The sequence below is a fragment of the Suricata suricatta genome, chromosome 9 (assembly GCF_006229205.1).
Source record: "Suricata suricatta isolate VVHF042 chromosome 9, meerkat_22Aug2017_6uvM2_HiC, whole genome shotgun sequence".
NCBI classification, from domain to species: domain Eukaryota; kingdom Metazoa; phylum Chordata; class Mammalia; order Carnivora; family Herpestidae; genus Suricata; species Suricata suricatta.
Window position 1 is genome coordinate 31,334,872 of NC_043708.1, and position 6,028 is coordinate 31,340,899.

The window sequence follows — 6,028 nt, forward strand, 5'->3', positions numbered from 1 at the left end:
GCCTTGCTTGTCAGGGTCATGGATCTTCCAAAAGCCAAGGAGTTTTACTGGTAAAGGAGAATAGACATTGTGTGTCTGTGTGTTAGGGGAGATACTTTGTAGCAGAGATTTGTTGTGTATGTATGTGATGAGAAGATAGGAGTAAAAATAGGAAGAAAACAAGGGGAGAAGGGACAGCTCAAGTTCAACTGGCTCCCTGAAGTATTTGAAGACCTCCTGAAACTTGGGCTCTTTTTTAAGGAGTAGCAGGCCTTAACCTTGGGCAGGAGCCTTGTTAATGCTCACAGGCAACACCTTTCCCACGCTATTGCCCTACTGGTCCATGACAGACCAAGCCAAGTGCTATAGGATTGAGGGCAGCCCAAGCCTGTCTGGGCCATATGTATTTGTTTGCTTGGCTGGTCCAGTGGAAATACCTGTTGAAGAAGGTGTGTCAGTTTATCTTGGTTCAAGGAGGTTGCCTACCTCCCATACCCATATTCAAGGCACTATGGCTAGAACCCAGCTAGACATTCTGAGGCTTCAGATTCTACCACTTCCATAATGTGAGGCCTTGGCAAGCTACTTGATGTTTGAGCCTCAGTTAGACCAACCTTAAAATGGGAGAATCATTTTGTTTCCATATGGCTGCTGAGAGAAATAAGTGCCATAAAAATAAGTGCTCTTGACACAGGGTGAGCATTCAAATATATTAATTCCTTTCCCTTCACTCAAATAACAGCTGAGCAGTTTGTGCCATTCATTTGTTGAACCATGGTTTATTGAGTGCCAGCTAAAAGGTAGCAAATGGTGCCCCCTGTATTAGTGCAACATGGTGGCCCAGATGTCTCCTCCTTGATGAAGCGTTTACACAAGTGGGTAAAAAGCAAAGTGGAGTCAGGTGCCAGGGAAATTGTGGAGTCATGTTTTCTCAGCCTTGTTCTCTGAGGTCTTATCGCTTGACCATGGGGCTAGCCATGAACATGATGCTCAGGGGGAATTCTGTGAAAGACCTGAGAACAAGACAGCAGTGACTCACAACAGGTTAGTTTCCGTCAGCAGCAGATGAAGGGCTGAGGACAAGGTAAAGGCACCCAGCAGCTGTCACAACAATCACCATCATCTCCTATTTACGTGGGACTCTTCTTGCCTTGCAAGCTAAGTGCTTTGGGGCATTACTCAGTGAATTCTCACAGCTTCCTCAAGTGGTAGGATGGGCGGAGATCATTAGAGATGAGGAAACAGGCATGGCCGAAAGAGAACTGTCTTGACTGAAGTTGCACAGCAGGCAGAAGCACTTGATCCGGAATTGGGTTGCTCAGCTTGGAGCCCATTGGCTCATAATCTGACCATCAGGGCCATGATGTGGGATGATGATCAGGGCCAGTGGCTGTGGGAGGTGGGGCTTGCCGGTGGTAGGACGGCTTTCCTGTTTGTTCTGAGAGTCCTCAAATAGTGGTTCTAATTTTACACTGTGTTCTGTTCAGGTGGCCCCGAGCATTCCATTTAGGGATACTCCAGTGTCAGTCTCTTCCTTTTCCCTTGATACTGGCCTTAGGATGTTAATGCAATGGGGACCCTAGAGGCAATGCAGCCCAATCCCTTTGTGTTCCATATGAGAAAACAGGCACAGAGAGATCAAATGACTTGCCCAGAGTCATGCAGATGGGAAGCGGCTGGGCTGGGCTAGATCTAGAAGTCAGCCGAGGAATCTTCCTCTTCCCCTGGGAAGGCTCCCAACAGTGGCCTCACTTTACAATCCCAGCCCTCTCAATCCTCATCCACCACTCCTGGCATTCCATGTTGGGGTTCCAGACCTCCGTGCTCCCTGCGGCGTGCTTCTTTAGGATTTCTCCTGGAACCCTGCCTCTGTTGAGAGCTCTTTTGGGTACCAACCACAGGATGGATGCCCGGAACTCACAGCCAATCCTGGAGAGTCGAGGAGGGGAGTCCTGAGCTGCTCCCATACTTGTCTTTGTCCACAGTCCCAGCCTTCTGAATCACCTTTCCCGCTTGAGTGCCGAATGCGCTTAGCACATGTGGGAATATTTTCCGATGACAGTAACTGCCTCTCGGCCAGAGATAACATCTGTGTTAGTAAACTCTTTTACTGACCAAGCTTGCTGTTTTCTTCCACACGCAGTCACACACCTCGGAGCCTCCACTGCTTCGGTCCGGGGTCAGCCTCTTGGGCAAACTTCAGTCTCTGGCCTCTGTCTGCTGACTCTCCTGGCTCTCCCTCACCTGCCTTCTGGAGCCTCGTGGACCAGCCAGTGCTCTGCTTCGCCCAAATGCAGGCCCCATATATGAAGCCTTCTGCCACAAATGTGGGTAGATGGCCATAGATGGAATGCTCTACTTTTTATGCTTGTATTTTGATGTCAACTTAGCATCTTTTCTGTTTTTCAATCATCTCTCTCTCAGGTCCTTGGGGGCCTTACACTTTGTAGATCTCTGTAGCTGATGTACTCAGTACATTTGCACTGACCTCATGGTCCCTGTTGGTGCTGGGACAGTACTGCTGAGGAGTGCTGCCCGTGGACCTCCCTGTCTCCCCATTTCTTCCGATGCACAGCCAGCCTGGTCCCCGCCATCTGTGGAGGCAGCACACCCCTGCTCACAGAAAGGCAGGAAGGGAGAAAGGAAAGGTCCAGGCACAGTGAGGGTGAGAAGTCACTGATTTTGTTATGAGTCCCTTGTGGCCTGGAGTGACACAACTATAGGATCCAACAGGCACTGATGGGAGACCTTTCCATGGAGCTGTCATAGAGCAGATAGGGTGGTGGGGAGGTCCTGGCACTGGGGGCATCAGAAAGTGGGTGCACCCAGCACATCTTTCTCGGTCACAAGCAGTCTGCTTTGGATGCCGGCTGCGTGTCCTGCCTGCCCACTCGGGGTTATCTAGCGCCTCTCTTCCCTGATGCTGCAAGCATTTTGCATCTATCGCATTTATCTGCATACTCTGAGAAGTAGGGAAGAGACAGGTATTATTACTGCTGTCTGACGGATAGGGAAACTGGGGTGCAGAGCAGGTGTGGCACACGAGTGGAGTGAGGCTGGGAACACAGGTGTGACCCTGGCTTTCAGGATATACTGTGTCCTGTCCTGTCCACATTCACACGTAAACAAGTAGCAGCAGAAAATGGCTTCAGAAGGACAATAGTGTTCATCTTTTTTTTAATATATATATGAGTGTACACTCTTTTTTTTTCCTTTTAAAGTTTATTCATTTATTTTGAGAGACAGAACGAGAGCATAAGTGAGGAAGGGCAGAGAGAAGGGGAGAGACAGAATCCCAAGCACGGGGCTTGATCACACGGACCATGAGATGATGACATGAGCTGAAATCAAGAGTCAGATGCTTAACTGACTGAGCCACCCAAGTGCCCTAGAAATAAGGCCAATCTTTTATCTGATGGCAAACATGATATATATTGACCGTGAAAAATTCAGATGGTCACCACATTTGGGATATAGGTGCGTCCTTAGAGGGATGCAAAGAGGGAGGGGTGAGCGGCATCAAAATTGTCTGAAGGCTTCAGTTGTAAGGCTTTCTGGTTTGGATTTTTTTGTTGGTGGTGGTGGTGATGGTGGTATTGAGTACATGGGTGTTATATTTTTATTTCCCTTTTGTACATTTTGAATATTGCACACTAAACTAAAACCATTCAGACAATCCCCAAAGCACAGATTATTGTTGAAAATGAAGGAATTTAAACTATTATTTCTAAGACCTGTGGCATGAAGGATTGAAAAGATCGTCTAAGGACCCAGAAAGGGGGTGGACCTCCAGTGACAATGGGGAAAGTGGTTTGGCAAAGAAACCATTATAACGAAGTCAAAAATTATTCGGAGCATTCCTCAAATAGTTAGCGGGGGTCTGTATGTGTCCACACTGTGCAAGGCTCTAACAAATAAATGCGTTCCAGTTCTCCTGGAGCTTTCATTGTAATGAGAAACAAAGGTGAACGTAGGTCAGGAGTCAGCATAACCATTGTACAAATGGACTGAAGACACTAGGAAGGGGTTTGAGTAGAGCTCACATTGCAGGGGCGCAGGCCCCTCAGAGGAGAGGAGCCCCCCCAGTGGATCCATTTCTTGGTCCCAAAGGGTTTCTCTGTCATCTCCCATGGCATAGATTTGGGGAGCAACATAGTGCCCTCCGGGAACGAGGTGAGGGTGGAGATATGGCCAGTATGAGGAGCACAGAGCAGGCCTAGAAGCCCCAAATCCGACTGGTCTGGTGCTGGTTCCACCCTGGGTGTGCCCAGAGCCTGTGCATTATACTCTAATGAGGGGTTGGGCCAATGGTGATGTGTTTCTTTCTTTCTTTTTTTTAATGAGGTGCTGTTTTGCATAGATAAATACTATGATTGTGGTGTAGGAACCAAATGGCAGATCATTATGCGAAAAGCACTGACGGAGGTGAGATTATGAAACCTGTTCGGCTTGAGACCTGCTGCCTGAGCGTGGGAACTAGGAGGTGTCTGTCTGGGCCCCAACCTCAGCCAACTGCTTGGAGCCCGCCCCCTCCAGCTACCTCCTGACAGCTGGGCTTGGACAGGAAGCTCTCCTCTCCATTGTGAACTGCAGATTCAGAATCCCCGCAAAGGGAAACAGAAAGGGGAACGCAGGTGGCTTCCTCCCACCGTCCTCCCGCTGTTGCAGTTGGTGGGACCCAAGCTCTGCCTTTACCTGATTCCTGACTGTGGTCAAACAAGAGTGGGGGCTTTAGATGTCTCACACGAGCCTCCAAGAAATCCTGTGGCTGGGAGGAGGCAGAGAATCAGGAAAGGAAGAATGACCTTGGCTCTGAGTTTACAAGCTGCCTTCCCAGCTTGGGTAGCTGGGTCTCAGCAGAGAAGGTGAAGACCTGCAGAGAGATGCTGCTTGGTCAGCCAGGGAGGCAAACTCCAGCAGGCTGGAGAGAGGCAGAGAAGACAGCCGAGAAGGGAGAAGCAGGGCTCCGGGTTCCAGCCAGAGGATGCTCCTGTGATGCCTCATGAAAGGGGGACTCAATAGCTGCTAGAGTGGTGAACCAGCTAATAAACATAGTGCACACAGTTTGTGCTTTGATGCACCCATCCATCTGTCTTTTGTCAGACTCAGAAAACCTGCTGCATTGTCAACAGCTTCCAAGAGGTCAGATCCAGGAGATATATAAAGCCAAGGTCAGCACTGCCAGGGAGGAAGAGGCAGCCGCCTGCTTCCCAGGTGTCTGCTGCAGTGAAGGCTGCAGTGAGAGCGCCCCCTACAGAACACATCGAGGAAGCCCTGGGGAAGAGGGAGCCTGAGGGTTTATGAGCCTAGGCAAAAGCCATCAACTCATTCACTCAATCGACAACTATTTGTTGAGCAACTCATGCCTTCATGGAAGTGAAATCAGAATCACCTCCTTATGTTATGCATCTGGAGAGCAACCAGAGATTTCCTCCTGCTTTTCCCTGGTTCCTCAACACACTGTCACAACCTCAGCTCTAAATAGGAAGTGAGACTGGCTAATGGTCATTACACCCAGACCTCCCTTCCATTTTCTATGGGCAGAGCAGCTGGAGAGAGGGCAGCATGGGAATTGGGGGAGGTGGCTCCACCTTTCCCAAGCTCTTGGGACTTAGTGGGACGCCTCTGGATATTACCTAGACATGTTGGGTGATGTGGCAAGCAGTGTTAATGATGCAATTCAGTTATGCCAGGATGTTAATGAGCTAAGTTTTGTATCTTTATTATGCATCAAAAGTGGAAGAATTAAGTACCTACAGTGTCCTCCCCATTACAGCAGATCATGATTTTGTAAGAAGCTCAGAATCCCTACTTGTCCAACTTCTTTAATGACCCGATCTTAAATTGATCCTTAAAACTAACTGTGACTCTTTTTTTTTTTTCCTGGTTATATGCTTTTATTTTTTATTTATTTTTTTTATTTAAAAATTTTATTTTTTTTACTTTATAAAGTTTCATATTTTTTTAACATATGCAATTATTTTCCATCATTTACAATACAGTAGTTGCAATGACACTCCAAACAGAAAAGCAAAGTAAAAACTCAAAA